Raw genomic sequence first — 17,251 nt, forward strand, 5'->3', positions numbered from 1 at the left:
TATACGAATTCAAATGCTCATCATCTTAGGTGTTTATTTTATTCGTGTTTAAGAGTGGTGTAAACGTTGCCTCAAAAAGAGATATGTTGCTCGTTACCAATCGATTTTTAAAATTAATGACGTAAACAAAAGCGTTTAGTGCTTAAAACAGATTTCACAACATTAGTGTGATTTGGGTCGATTTTTAAAAACGATTCGATTAAGATTTTAGACAAAATAATATTATGTAAGTCCGGAGATTTTGTTGATAGACGGCAGTAAGTTTTGGACATCTTTTCTATTTAAAAAATCTCGAGGCTTACATAATATTATTTTGGCTAAAATATTAATCGGTTTAACAACATTACTAAACACGTTCAACTGATGCAGAAGACGGGAGTGTTGTATTATATTTAGTATATAAACATTTATTTGGTGGGAGGGGGGGGGGGAATTATTTAAAATATTCAAAGAATAATCTTTATTTTCATAAAAATATATAAATCTCATTCAGATCCTCATCAAAATTTTTTTTAAAAAATATATATCAGAATTTAATCTAAAATCATATGTTTTTTTTTAAATTTGAGCTACTAGAAATATCGAGGTTAAAATATTTTGAATAAGGGAACAATCTAAACGATACTAGTATACAAAGTTTAGATTTAGTACCGTACCCTTAATATTTTTTTTTGTTTAAATATTTCGTATATATTAAAAAAATGTTTTAACTCATTGATTTAAACCTTGTTACTGTATTCTGTCTACCCTTGCTATCTTTAGAGCGCAAAATGATTATTTCTAAAATATTTAATATATGTTCCTTTACACTTTTTCTTACCTTCTAAATCATTAGAAGTAAGATTAAATATTTGAAAAGCGCGTCAGTTGAAATATCTCAAAATACTAAAAGTATCCTCATCTTCATCATATTTTATGCATTATTATCTACACTTGTATACATATTCTCAATTAAATTCATTTTTATATATTATATATTTAATTTTATATTTTTCTATATATTTGTAAAATGTTTTAAAATTTAAATAAATATAGGTTATCACATAAAATAAGACGCTTTAAACATTTATTTCACAAATCATATAAATCCCCTATTTAAAGATTTTGTCATATTTAACCTAAAACCTATTTTGAAAAAAAAAATGATTTAAATCAATAAAATCCGATTTTTAAAACTTTTTTTTAAAAAAAATAATTTAATTGAAATTTAATTTAACATTTAAAAAATTTATTTCACAAATCATAAATCCCCTCATTTAAAGATTTTGTTATTTAACCCAATCTATTTTAAAAAATAAAAAATGATTTAAATCAATAAAATCCGATTTTTATAACTTTAAAGAAATAAAAATTAATGATTTAAATGCATTCTAATTTAACTTAACATTTCAAAAATTTATTTCATAAATCACAAATCCCCTCATTTTAAGATTTTCTTATATTTAACCCATGAGAAAAAAAATGACAATAAAATCCGATTTAAAAAAAAAATTAATGATTTAATTGCATTCTGATTTAAAATAACATTTCATTTCATGCTACATTTTTTTTTACACAATAATTTATCTTATTTTTTAAAAAAAAATGTTATAACATGACGTGATAAAGATAACATAGAATATAAGGCTAGGACGATATCTCAAAATTATGTGCCTAATTAAATAAAAATCACATAGTAATAAAAAATATTTTTTTATTGTTGATTTGTTAATTCCTTTAGTATCTATCTATATATCTATCTGTAATATAATATTTATTTTATTTTTAAAACATGAAATATTTACCCTTTCAGGTAAAACAAAAAAGTAAAATATTTTAAAAAAAAAATTCAATTTTTTTATTATTACGTTTTTTTCTTTTATTTACCTTTGCTTCTCTCAAGAATAAAAATAATTATCACAAAAACAAATTTTTGTACTTTTTTTTATTTTATTTATTCGTTTATCTTTTAAAAAGATAATAGAAAAAAAAATTAGATTTGATTATTTGCTCTGTTCATTTTTTTTGTTCAATATCTTAAATTATTAATTTTCCTTGGGGAATAATCGGAAGCCATTCCATCCTTTCAGCATTTTATTCGAATCGACCATTCTTATCACAAGTTCCATAATATACATCCGGGAATAGGTATATAAAAAATATAGTTTTGTATCACGATAAATATCAATTTTTAGTATTCAGTTCAGCTTTTTAACCTTCTCCCACTTTTAGCCGATACGACATAATTACTTTAGTTTAGGAATAGGTTTCTAAATCGGGAATTTTGCTTACATTCTTCCTAAAAAAATTTAAAGCAATATTGAAAAATAAATAATATTTGATAAGATGAAATGGGGAAAATATCTTCAATATTCCCGTAATGGATGAAATCATTTTTATTTAAAATAATTGAAATTCTTTTTAAGAATGATTATTAAATTTTATGCTATGGAAAATATAACTTAAAATTATAATTAATTGAGACGAAGGAAAAAGAAAATTTAACTTTATAATATTAACAATATTTTTCCACATTTTTAAGCAATTTTTTAAAAAAAAAACAAAACCTCAATTGAAAAATACAAAGTATTAGTTTCCCTAGCATTTTATTAACATTATCTTCGATATGCTTTTAAAAAATATTTTCTTGGAGGTATAAGCAAATTAGATCTGCAATGAGTAGGTTTATAGTTCTCCGGCCTAAAAATTTTAAACATTGGGAGGAGGAAAGGGGGAGGTGGGTTAAAAAAAATATTATTAAAACAATGATTGGGTGAATCTGAAATATTTTTCGGGCTTGTATTTATTAATAATCATTTTTTTTAATATTATAATAATTGCATATTGTATAAGTTTAAATTAAATAAAGAGCCAAATCAATAAAATAACTTTGATGCTATCGAGCGGGTACCGCTAATTGAGGCCTCTAAGTAAGATTCTCAATTTTAGTGATTTTTTGTTTTTAGTAATTTAGAACGGAAACAGTACTTTCTTCGAATTTTTAAATATAAAGCATAAATGTAAGCTTAAAAAAAATATATGAAAGTTAATCACCAATTTTTTAGGGTATAGATTAAAATTGATTAATTTTGTAAAGGAAATTATGAAAATATTTTGTGCAACTCCTAAAATGTGAAAGCTTAATAATAATATAGTTGGATTGGGAAATCGTTCTCATTTTAAGTCCATTCTAAAAACTGCGAAAGCGGGTTTTTTAGCCGAAAAACTGTTATCTCGGGATTTTTTTTGGAAATGTTATTCTCAACCTTGGAGAAAGCAGAGCAAAATTAATTCGCGGCCTCGAGGCTTAGCAAATTTTTACGGCACGCGTCTGCAAATGAAGCCGAACTCCCCCCGATTTTAACTGATTAGTCAGCTTATTTTTTGAATAAAGGATGGTAAATATCGTATTACCGTTGCCTTAAATGCTTATAGCAATATTATAAATTAATTGGAATGAAGTGAGATTTTTTAGGATAAAAAGAAAGAATTGGCCCAGAATTCAGATCAAATAATTGAATCCTTGTCCAAAAGCTACTGGACAAAAGTATCTGCTATTAAAGGTATTAAAAATATTTTTAAAATAAAATTGGGGTGTCTTGGTCCGGTGTCTTTTTGCCCAGCATACTTTTGTCCGAGAAATATTAAGCTAAATGAGTCCTTTTTTTTAGATAACCTTCTGATATAAAAATAATGACTAAATATTGGAATCTCGTTGGCACTGGCTTATCGAGGATTTTGCTAAGGAGAAAGGAGGAACCATTATTAGGTGAATTTTTTTTTTCCCGTAAATTTTATTGGAAATATAAAGATCCAATTATTGTATATGCCTTTGGCTATATTATCTTTTTATAAATATAATTTTAAATTTACACACATTTTTTTTTATTAATTAAAATGCTTTTTTTCTAAAAAAAATTTTGAATAATAGTCGTTATTTTAAAAAGTTATTATTTTAATTTTTAACAATTTTTTCTTACAAATTCTTCCTTACAATTAGTGTTTTTAAACGGCTCTCTTTGATCCGATTTTTAAAAACCTAACTCAATATTTCATCTAGAATAATATTACGCAAGCCTGAAGATTTTATCTGTTGAAGGAACAAATCTTTGGACATCTATCAGCGAAATTTCGAGGCTTAGGTAATATTTTTCTGGCTAAAATATGGAGTTAGCCGGTTTTAAAAATCAGCTCAACGCGAGCCGTTTAACAACACAACTTATAATGATGGTATATTGTCTAAATTTTTTGGGGAAAAGTGGGAGGGAGATTTTTATTAGCTTAAAATAATATTTACGAGAACGGATAAATTTGCAAAACCCACCCTTTCCCCCATCTCTCCCCCCCCCCCTTCCCATTGATTATGCGCATGCTCCCTGAAATTTTTGAAAGGAAAAAATAAATCTTTAATCTTTTACCTAATTAAATTTTTTGGCTATCCTCTTCTCGGCCTGGAATTTTGTTTGTTTTTTTTTTAAAAAAAAATCGCTTTATAAAATCTTATATCTTGCTGAACTCTTATGTATATGCAAAAAAAAAACCTTGTTATTTTACGGAATATTTTTCATTTTTTGATACTATATAAAATTGAATTATTTTTTTAAATTATCCAAAATAAATGTATTACTATTTGTTTTTGCTAAAATTCTACTTAAAGTCTATTTTTTATTTCAAAGAGAAGAGAAGGTATTAATAAATATCCATTATTAATAGCGGCTTTTTTAAAGATCTCTATTTTTTTATTTATCTTCTTTTAATTACTTTTTTTCTTCAAAATAAAAATACTATGATGATTAAATAACAAAGTAGATAAAGGCTGGCCTGGATTTTTTTAAAAAAAAACGTATTCTACTGTATTTATTTTAAAGTTTTATTTTAGTATATAATTATATATATAGTAAAATTTAAAAATAATTAAAGGCAGCCAAAAACGTGCTTATTTGAGATTTTTTTTAAAATTAATGGCTAAATGATAACAAATTTGTTAGTGTCGTGATATTTCCCCTCGAAATGTCTCTTTTTTTATGTATCGAACGGTAACTGATAATTTTGAAATTTCGATACATTTGAAAAGTTAATATTCTGAGAGCGAGTGATGCGATTCTTGACGATTATATAGCAATTTATATTGTTTGCAATAATAAAGTTTATACGCGAAACGCCACTTTTAAAATGTATATATCCTAGTCTTTAGGGAGTTTGGTGAATCTATGACCATGCTCAGTGACTCGAGTTTTTCAAGTAATTCTTAGAAACGTAAATTATTTTATAGCTCGCGTTTCTTTATTTTGAAAGACCCGGCGGAGTCGTATATTTTTGCCTTTGAATATCAGATTCCGTTATGAATTTATTAATATTAATTAAGATTATTTAAAAATTTCACGGCGATTCTCTGAAATTCGCGCGGAAATTTTTTTTAGACAATGAACCAACGGACAGGCGATTGAGGGCGAAATGAAACAGAAACTAGCTTTATATTCATTAAAAATTAATTATTGCTAATAAGTTTAAAATTTAAGACAGTTAAACAAAGTTTGTAGTTTAGGAATATTTGATTTAAAGGGGAAAGGGCATTTCCTTTATTTATTTTTCAAAATAAGCAAAAAATGGAAAAAAAATTTTACCTAAAATTTGGGAAAAATTGAAATTCCATAACTTAACAATTCAAAAAAGGTTTAGTTACCGGCGCAGCCGATCTAATTCTATTCTCCTGTCAGTTTCTTAACTAGTTGTATAACTCCGGTTTCAATTTGTAAAATTAAGATACATTTAAGATAAATTTTTCTATCCGATCTCCACAAACATCACAAATTATTACGCAAGGGGAAGTAAGCAGGAATTAAAATTATTTATAAAAATCTGATTTGTATCAAAAAGTTTATCAATCAAAATCGAAAGAAATATTATAATCAAAATGTCATAAAGGATTAATTATTTAAATTTCGGGGATTATAATCGATTGAAAAATGATTTTTTTGTCAAAAGTAATTCCATGCCTGAAAGGATAGGATTTTTCTCAATCTTGGCCTGTGAGAAAATATGCAAATTTTTTCCACTTTGTTTACTTGTGTATTAGTATATTTATTATAATGTCACCTTTAAATTTTTATATACAACAATAACAAATCAATAAATCACACAAAAAATCATTTTTCTGACCTTTGTTTTTGGTTGTTTAATTATTTATAATATTATATAATATTAGTTTAATAAAAGAGAAGATATTTGATTTATATCAATTGTTTTTAAAATTTTCAAAACGCTTCCAATTATACTATAACAATAAATATATAAAAATTAGAAGAAGAAAAAAAATTCATTCCTTTTGACAAAAAGGTAAAAATCATTGTTTATTTCATTTCATGTGGTGTAGAATTTCAGGTTTTTTTTGCCTTCAAAAAATTGAAATTTTTGGTTTTTAACAGCATGAAATTTAAAAAACGAATAAATATATCTTATCTTAAATGATTTATATATTAATTAGCCTCGAACGATATTTAGTGCTTAAAAAAATGATTTATTATTCATTTATAATCTGTACTATTGTAAATAGTGTTGTTAAACGGCTCGCTTTGAGCCGATTTTTAAAAACGGCTAACTCAATATTTTAGCCACAAAAAATATTGCTTAAGTCTCAAGATTTCCATAATATATGTCTAAACCTTTGTTCCTTCTATGAGCAAAATCTTCAGGCTTAGGTAATATTTTTTAAGGATGAAGTATAGAGTTAGCCGTATTTAGAAATCGGCTCAAAATGAGCCGTTTAACAACACTAAAAGTCGCCTTATTTAAGTCGGATTTGAGCTGGCTCCAAAAAATGGCAAAATCGATTTTTATCTCCCAAAAACTATCACCTTAGCATCGAGGTCTTAACCGAAATAATGGTTCAAACCTTCGAGGAAACCCGATATAAGAACTGTACGCGCTCAAATGTTTAGCGGATTTATTTTTTTGTCACATGCCCTAACCCTGAATTCGCGGTGAAATATGTATTTCATGTGCTTCGCCGTGAAATGGCACTAACTGTAACTGTGAATGCGGATAATTGGTATAATAATTTTAAAAAAACTTTAACGTAATTTAAACACGCCACGTTGTAAAAAAAAAAGTAAGACAAATTATTCATTATTTTAGAAAGATGTTTTAAAAAATCCGACTTTTACATTATAAAAATGTAAACTTTTATTTACTCTAATTCGTTGCCAATTGACAACTCCATGCCAATTTTCTTTTTAAAAATCAAATTTTGAACAAACTAAGATTGATACTTTCTTTCAAGGAAGGAAGGAAGGAAGGAAGGAAGGAAGGAAGGAAGGAAGGAAGGAAGGAAGGAAAGAAAGGAAGAATTTATAAGAGACCAAGATCAAGAAAATATTTAGTTAGCAGGTGAGAAATAAATATTTATATCGATCTTAAAAAATCCGACTTTTACATTATGAAAATGTAAACTTTTATTTACTCTAATTCGTTGCCAATTGTCAACTCCATGCCAATTTTCTTTTTAAAAATCAAATTTTGAACAAACTAAGATTGATACTTTCTTTCTTTCAAGGAAAGAAGGAAGGAAGGAAAGAAAGAAAGAATTTATATTTAAAAAAAGTTAATATATATATCTTATTACTTAAAAAGCGGAGACACCTTGAATTCATAGTTAGTGTATCTGAATTCAGGGATACAGAGGTGAATTCTTAGCCCTCGCGACTCAGATTTATAATTTTTTTTCTTCTTTAGATGCTCATCGCGGATTTAAAAATTTTAAGCTTGACATGTTATTTAGAAGTAATTTTTTTTAAAGCCCAGCTCGAACTCTTAGAAGCCAATAATTAAAACCTCCAGTATTAAATTAATATTAAATTCAATATGCGGTTAGGTCCTCGATATGTCCTAAGTTGTAGCTCTAAATCCAGGGGGCAAAAATTATTTTATACATTCTATTAATTATATTTTAAATTTATTTTCTTACACTCTAAACAAGCCATTAAAATTAAATTAATGGTATATTTTAAATTATGAATTTATACAATATATTAAAACATAATTATAATGAAAAGTATAAGGAGACTAAGGATATGGCGCGAGGTGCGAGTCAGTAAAAATATATTTTATTAACTAACTTCTTTCTCTTTTCTTAAGGTACATATATATTTTCTATAAATATAAATTAGAATATATATAAAAACAAAGAGTAAGGTTACGAAAAATAATAAGTAATATAAGCTGAATTACAAAAATAAAAAGTTGAATTGAAAAGATAAATTTGAATTCATAAAAAGTAATACAAGTTGAATTTGAATTCCCTAACAAAATAAAAATATAAAGAATGTATGCTATATAAATTAAAATATATTACTATTCAATAACCAATATTTTAATTTATTAATTCCTATAATGTAACATTCTCCCTCTTCTACAAGCCTTCCCATAATTTCATCTAAGAAGTCATAGAGAGTTTGTTGTTCAAGTGGTTTATCGTTTTGATTGTCAATGTTGCATAAGTCATTAATCGTTGGCTTGTCCAAATCATTGGTTTGTTCGTTTTTGCACGTTTTTGTTTAAATCGTAAGCTTGATATCCATATCGAATGTTTTACCATGTAGCTTGCTTAGTTGTACTCAGTTGTTATTATCATTTTCCAAAATGTTATTATCATCAGTAAGTTGTGATTAATGAGAAATAATAGTTCATCAAATTGGATATAAGAATATGTAAAGAATGATAAAAAATCAATAAGATTGTTATATAAAATTTTCAGCGTTTTAAGTTTTCGCGTTTTAGTGTTCAATTAATTTTTTGCGTTTTAGTCTCCAATTTATTTTTTCGCGTTTTAGTCTCTAATTTATTTCGCGTTTTAGAATTAAATTTATTTATATTTATAAATTAATTTTTCAATCCTGAGGTTAAGATATGCAAATAAAATACTCTTAGATGTACCTATGGGAAGACTTTCAGAAGAGGGAGAATGTTGCGTCGTTGCATTCTAATTTTTATTTTTTATAATCTAATTTTACTTGTTATATTTCATAACCTTACTTTTTTTATATTTTAATCTTATTTTTGTTTTTCGTTTTTTTAATATTGTATTCTAATTTGGATTTATAAAATATGTATATAAACGAAGTGTGAAATGGAAAAGATAGATATAATAAAGTTAATAATAAAAATACATTTTTGTTTAATAGCACAATACATGTTCCTTTGCATGGTGCTCCATAATAGGTAAAAGAATCTTCACCTTATGGAAATTAAATGTTTTTCTTTAAAAAATAAAAAAAAATTTTCCCTATATATATAAGAAGATTGAAAAGTAAATTCATTTTTTTATATTATGTTCTCGTTCAAGTTAATTAATATCCCCTACAATATTTCAATTTATGACATCTTGTTCGACTTAACTTATAATTGTGATGTAAATTATTCAAGAATTAGTGGGACAGAGGATGTTCTGTTCGAATTTATCAATTTGAGAGATATGATTTCTTGCTTCGAATCTTTGAATGGGAAGCATTACATATTTAGCGATAATGAGTAATTCCTATAATGTAACATATAATAAGAAAATACAAATTTTAATCCGCAAGGATGCATTAATTGTTATTTAATGTTATGATATACAAAAAAAATTATCACAAGCTAATAAATTTGGGTAAATTCATATCAAAAATTTTAAAATTTAGATATACAATTAATTTATAATAATGAATTTATTTTATTACTAAATAATTTAAATAATGTATTATTTAATTATTTTTTTATTGGTAATATCATTAAAATTGTAATCAATTTAAAATATTGAAAGAAAAAAAAAATATTTATTTGGTAAATCTATTATTAAAAATAAAATACCGATAACAAATAAATTTATTCACGAAAATTTTATACTGAACCCTAAAATGCTGACATATCATTTATTTATACTTTGTAAAATTAATAAAATACTCACAAATTTTGAATAGAATTAACTAGAGAAAATAAATAACAACAAATTCCATAAATATTCATATAATTTGTGATTTTGAACTAGAAAATGAATGTTAATAATTCATTATATAAATTTTTCCCGTTTACTTAATCAATGTCATTCAATTTATTGGAAAAAGTCCCCCTGCCCTCCCAGCTCTTAGTAAAAGGAAGAGAGGAAGGAAAGACTTATGGTTCAAGTCCGGCCATGTCCTAATAAATTTATTAAAATCAATGTAAGTTTAATCAGAGGTTTAACTTTAAGATCCCATATCATATTATATTAAATATTATATTATACGTAAGCAAATATTCGGCTTAAGCAAGATGTTGTGATGATGTAAATATTAAGTAACTCTCTAAATTAAGTATATACGTAATGTTTTTTTAAAAAAAATGATATTTTAGTACATCTGTTTAAATTCAAATCACTTTTATATATAATTTTCCTATCATTTTCGTAAAATAATTATTTGATTAAATTTTATTGTTCCTTCCTATCATTTCTTCCTTAAGGCCTAAAAAATAAAGTAATAACAATAGGAATGTTAATTTGTTTTATTCAATAAATAACTAAAATAAATGAAATAATATGATCATTGATCTTACACGCAAAATGTAATAAGCTAAGCTAAAAGGAATAGGGTTGGTTTACAAAATATTTGTTCCTTTTTTTTCTTATCCTTTGTAATTTTTCCATTTATTTATATATTTTATTTGTATTTATTTAAAAATTCCTTTCGTATCTTTTTTTTCTCTTCATTTTAATCAATTCTTTTATTTTATAAAAAAAATAACGTCATATTTTACGACGCATTGCTTTTATTACTTTTTATCCCCTTAAAACCGTGTTAAATAAACAATATGTTTTTTATTCTTTAACGAAAATGTGTTGCAAAATAAAAATTTTGATATCTAAAGAATTTTGAATAGGAATGTGGATAAAGGAAAAAAAAATATAGAGTTAGTAAGGCTTAATTTCTCAATTAAATATTAGAAAAATTAATATCAAAATACGAATAACGAAGATCTATATTTATTCATAATTATATTTATCAGAAGATTTCATATTTATTCATTAAAAAAACAATCTAATACCTATCCATTAATTAAAATATAAAGATTATTAATCATAATTATCCAGCTTCATATATTCTTCACTCCCAAAGGTCCTTGTTCTTCCCAGCTGACATCTTCTCCAATTAATCCAATATCTTCACTCCAAATCTCCAACAAAAGACTTTTTATTAACAACAACCCATGTGATGATCACGTTTTCCCCCCATCCACCAGGAAAACTCCAATCTCTTGTCAGAAAATAACTGACATTTGATGTATTAAATTAAATTTATTTCATCTTTTTTTCAACAGCTACAACACATTTCTATCCAAAATTTTCGAAAATTTCATTTCAAATTCGATTTCTTGGTGAGACCTGCAGGTCAGGCCCGGCCCTACGCCGTCATATTTTAATTTATTTAAATATATCTGGGCGGGCCTGAAGGGCCGGAATATTTTTTAAAAAATATACCCGGGCCTGAATATACAGAAAAATATTTTGCCGTGAAAATGGTACCTCTCCAGGTCCCTGATAGAGGTTATAACTAGTTTTGTTAAACGGCTCGTTTTGAGCCGATTTTTTAAAACTGATAACTCAATATTTTAGCCAGAAAAATATAGTCTAAGCCTCGAGATTTCGTTCATATATGTCTACACCTTTGTACCTTCTATGAGCAAAATCTTCAGGCTTGCCTAGTATTTTTCTGGATGAAATATTGAGTTAGCCAACACTAAGTGGCATCTTACTTTTTAGGGTGTTTAGAAATTAGGTAGTACCACAGTACACTGGCTTAAAACTTAAGATCTCATTATATTTTGAATCGAGTTATAATTTTCAAAGATTTGGAGACGATACCTAAACTCATATTAAGACGCAGCCCTTAAGCATGAAGTGTGCCCAAGCTTTTGGAAGCACTAATTATAAAGTTTATACTAATAGGTAATGCTTAATTAGTATTCATTTTTGTTTAGTGCCTCAATCCGTTTGGTAAAGTAAGACAATAATTCTTTTTAAGTTATTGGCAAAATAAGAATTTTCAAAATTGGCATCAAGAAAATGTCAAGTATCCCAATTCTGGACCGAAGATATTTTATTTATTTAAAAAGTTTCTGTTGTATTCTCATAATGTAAATAATTTCTCTTAACAGATGTATTAACTTCGAAAGAGCTATTTTTGATTATTATTCATTACATTGAAAAATAAATTAATGATGTTTAATTTATGTTACATAGCGTATCTATCAGCGTCCGATACCTTCAAATAAAATATATGATATTTTTAAAAAAACGGCTAACCCCATATTTTAGCCAAAAATATTAACGCAAGCCTCGAGATTTTGCTCCTAGATACCAGAATGGCTTGATCATCTATTAACGAAATTTGGGAGTTTGCTTAATTTTTTTGGCTTAAATAACAGGATTGGCCGTTTTAAAAAATCGAGCCTTTTAACAACAATATCTGGAGAATTCACATTACAAATGGAACGTTGTTTATTCTTTTTATTCGGCATATGAAAGTTTCTTTTAATAAAAATTATAAGAAATTATTTTATATTTTTTTTACCAAAATGCAAAAAAAAAATTCTTTTTTAAAGCATTTAACGCCAACTAGAGGACTAAATTTTATCAAATAATAGAATAATATACATATTTTAGGCAATAAGGGTATACAATTTGTCTCACCTCTTTATGAATATAAATAAAAAACGTTATAACTAATATTTGTTAATCAATTTATAGTTTTATCCCTTTAAATATTTGGCATAATACTTAGGCATGCTCTATATGAAGGTTAATTCATTATAAAAAAAATATTCTTTTATATAAATTAAGAAATAACGCAAATCAGAATTAAGATAAAATTTAATTGAATAAATTTAATGTTGTAAATTTTTTAAATGTGGACAATATAATTTGGATTAAAACTTAATTATACATGTTAGCGTGAATTTTACTTTTTTTCAACGTGTTTTTTTAAATTTAAAAATCGGATATTTCCTCAAATATATTCTATCTTATGAATTGTAGACAATTTTGTAGTTAACCTTTGAGTCATTTGAAAATCGAATATAAATTATATTAAGTTTAAAAGTTCATAGAAATATTGTCTGAAATCATGATGGAATACAATTCCCGTAAAATCAGATTTTAAAATTTTCAAAAACGCGCTCAAAAAATGATTTAAAGTTTAAAAAAAATAACACATTGCTGGAAAAAAAAACATTGACGTTAAGATATATAAAAATAGATTTGCAAAAAGATATAATTTCATTAAATGAATCTAATGAGGTTTGATTTCCAGGTAACTGTTGAATTTGTGGGTGATAATTCAACTGTGGTATTTGGATGCTCTCTTTGCTCCCTAGTATGATACAAATGGAATACTTCACTTAAAAAAGATATCTATTTGAATTACACATATTTTCCAAACCAACTGTTATTGATTGAAGATACAATCTATAATAATGTTAAATTTATAGATAAATATATATTTTACTGGCTCTCAGAAGGCACCCATTCCAAAAGAGCCAAAATTCTTTCAATCCAACAGGGCTGTTAATTTTAAACCACTCCTTTGGTATGATTTCTTTAAGACTAAAACTATCAGTAGTTTTTCTATCCTTTATAGTTGGCTCCACGAATTTGATACAATCATATTATATGTATGAGAGTTTCAGAAGCTCTAGAAGCTTTGCCCAATTTTATTTTATTTAATTGGTCTTTGAAGTTTTTCAACTTCTTCTTTATGCATGGTACAGTTAGTTATATCATGCAGTAGATTCCATCTCCAAGCTAATAAAAATATAATTTATCATTATATACATATTTATCTTTAATGGTTGATAAACCATCTAATACTAATATAGAGTTCTCATGGTCTGGATGTTTGGTTCCAGACCATTTCTTGAGTTTCCAGTAAGGTAAAATAACCTTATCCCAATATTCAAAAATTATAATAATATCAATTAATATATCCTAAAATTATATAAATATAAATAACTAATAACTTCTAAAATTTTAGCGCGAAATTAAAAAAAGCATGGAAAAAAAATCAAACCAGTTTGCCTTTTTTTAACGCTTGCCTTAAAAAAAATCAAATTTGCATATCATCTAAAAATGCATTATTAGCTTTTAAAACAAAGCGCTGGAACGGTCAATTTGTGCCCACTATAATTGTCAAATTCCATGAATGTAAAAGATTTTTATTTTCAATTTAAGAGTATCGCCGCTGATGGCACTAGTGTTGTTAAACGGCTCGATTTGAGGCGATTTTTAAAAAAGGCTAACTCATTATTTTATCCAGAACAATATTATGCAATCCTAGATATTTTACTCATAGATGGAAGAAAGGTTTGTACATTTATTATCAAAATCTTGAGACTTAGGAAATATTTTTATGGCTATAAAATTGAGTTGGCCGTTAAAATCGGCTCAAATCTAGCCATTTAACAATACCAGATGGCATGGCACACTATAAATAATTTTTAATGGTTAAATGTAAAATTAATCACCTTCTTCGACAGCAATAATTTATTATCATAGATGTAAAAATATTAGAATGAATAACAATGTCATCACCAAATTTGCAAAAAAATGTTGTAAATAATAATTTTTAATTTATTATTTAAACCAAAAAAAAATATCCGCTACATTTTAGTTTACTCTGCTAAAATAGTAGTTACTTTTTTAAAAATACTAACTAAAAAATATTGAATAAATTTATTTCATCATTTCTTTTACATATAATTATTCTCTAATTTTAATTTTCCAAATCATATTAATGGTGATTGTTTTTTTTTAGTTTTTAAGATTTAATTCTCGGCACTGTTTTTGTGGTACCTAATAGAGGTCTGCAACTGGCGGGTTTATCCCAACCGCCTACACGTGACCATCTAAGTGGGGGGGGGGATTAAAAATACTAAAACTATGGGCGGGCGGGTTAAAAAAATTTTTTATATGTTATTTTAAAATCATTTAAGTAAACATTAATGACATTTGTATAAAACTGTGAAATTAATTATTTAAAATTATGAATTTCAATTAAATGATATCCATAATTTATTTAACTTAAAATATAATCATTTTAAAAATTATTACATTAGGCATAGAGATGTCCGCGTAACTACAACGCGATCATTATAATTTTTTGCTAATTTTAATTTAACTATCCTATTTAAATTAACTATCGTCTGCGTTTTTCAAATGATATTATTTAATTCATTTTATAGCCTTCTTTTTAGTTAGATTTTATTCAAATGGACAGAAGTAAAACTTAAAGTATTCAAATTCATATGATAATTATTGTCATAAAAATTTTGATAGAAATATAGCAAACTAATTAACCACAAGTCTATTTATCAAATCTAAATGACAAGTTAACAAAATTCTTAGGAAAATATGAAACCTCTAAAGGTGATTCAAATTCAATGTGGCTTGATAAAAATCGTAATATAAAATCGAAATTATTTGAAATCAATTCTTGATTTGATCCGATTTCTCACCATAACAAAGCTCCATTTTCGTGGGTCCAGTTCTACAATAATAAATGTTATTACAGGTGAAAATATAATTGATTCTTCATGAATTTTTATTGCAATTTATACATCAGCCAAATGATGGAAAAATTACGAAATCAATACCAAAACATTCCCAATAGACATCAATTCAAATTCAAAATAGAGTCATATCTATTATGCCAGAAATTATGCTGAAATCTTATCTCATCAAATTATAACAAAAGTGGGATGCTGGTTTTTTTTGTCTTAAGTCTGGACAAAAGATGCAGCAGGTTGTGAAAATTTGATTTCATTATATAGTATATTTATTTGTGGAAAAATTCAAGGAATTTAATAAAAAATAATTGATTTAGAAAATATCGTTCTGCTGAAAGCATTGCAAATTGTATTTTAAAACAACTTAATGATATAAAAATTAATTCATAATATAATAAGCAAGGCGTATGATGGCGTAAATATCATGTCTGGTAGAAATGGAGGAATACAAATTTTGCTCCAAAAAAAATTAATAAAAAGGGGCCTTGTACATTGTTTCAATCATAAGTAGCATCTTGTTGTTATTGTTAATAATTTATATGACAATATTCCTCTAATTTTTAAAATTTGCAAACGCATTATGGCGTATAACGTATCCTATATAATGGACAAACTATTCTTAAGAGACTTTCAAACTATAAATGAACTAGTGATTGGAAAACATCGAGAATTTTGCGGTTATTGGTAAATAAGAAGTTTCCACTCATGATTTTCGAAGTCAATGATTTTTTGTCTCAATGCATAAATATAAATTACATTGTATTAGCCGTTATAATTTATCAAATATTAATAATTGATCCATCCATAATTATTAGCATTTAAAATTTTTTTTGATATAAATAACAAAAATTTTATTTATTTTATCCCCCACCCTACCCCGCCTCAATAACCTCCCACTTCCCTCAAATGTTCTTAAATATCGACATGTCTTTTCTTCAAAAATATGACTTGATGGGTTTATGCAATATTAGGGCTACATTTCCGTAACACTAAAGAATTATATTCAATAGGATATTTCGTCCATAAAAGAAACAAATATTTATTTGAAAGAAGAACACGGCGAATTAAAATGAATTTAATTTGTATAAATTTTTGGCCAGATATATTTCAAGCAGAAGGCTTTCATCCTGATTCCTAATTGAAGGAATACAAAAGGTCAGGATATACTTTCTTTTCTTTTTTTCTAAAATATTTTCAACAATAAGCGGGTAGCGGGCAAATTAGAAAATTTTTTTAAAGTAATGGGCGAGCGTGGGCGATATTTCTCGGCGAAATGAGCAAAACGGATTTCAATTTGTTAAAAAATGATAGTTTTATATCATAATATTGCATAGTAATATATGTTTAATTAAAAATATATTTAAAATAAATAAATAAAGAGCCAAACCAGCCATTAAAATAATTTTTTAAACAAAGATTGGGTGAGCTTTTTGGCTAAAAATCCCCCCATTGCTGACCTCTAGTTTTTACTCTTCTAACCTTTCCCCATCTAAATATAAACTTTCTAACCTCTTTGAGCTTTAAAAAAAAGAGATTAGACTCGCCTTGGTTACATGTCAGAAATTTGCAGATCACGCAAAATAGTAAAAAATATTTTTGGGAAAAAACCCCCTTCCTTCTTCCTTTTCTTCCTATTCTTAATTTCCAAAAAAAAAATTCTCAAATATTTATCTCGTATGATTTATATTTGTATTAATCCCCC

This window comes from Gordionus sp. m RMFG-2023, chromosome 4 (assembly GCF_954871325.1).
Source record: "Gordionus sp. m RMFG-2023 chromosome 4, tfGorSpeb1-WG-v2, whole genome shotgun sequence".
In the NCBI taxonomy this organism is placed as follows: domain Eukaryota; kingdom Metazoa; phylum Nematomorpha; class Gordioida; order Chordodea; family Parachordodidae; genus Gordionus; species Gordionus sp. m RMFG-2023.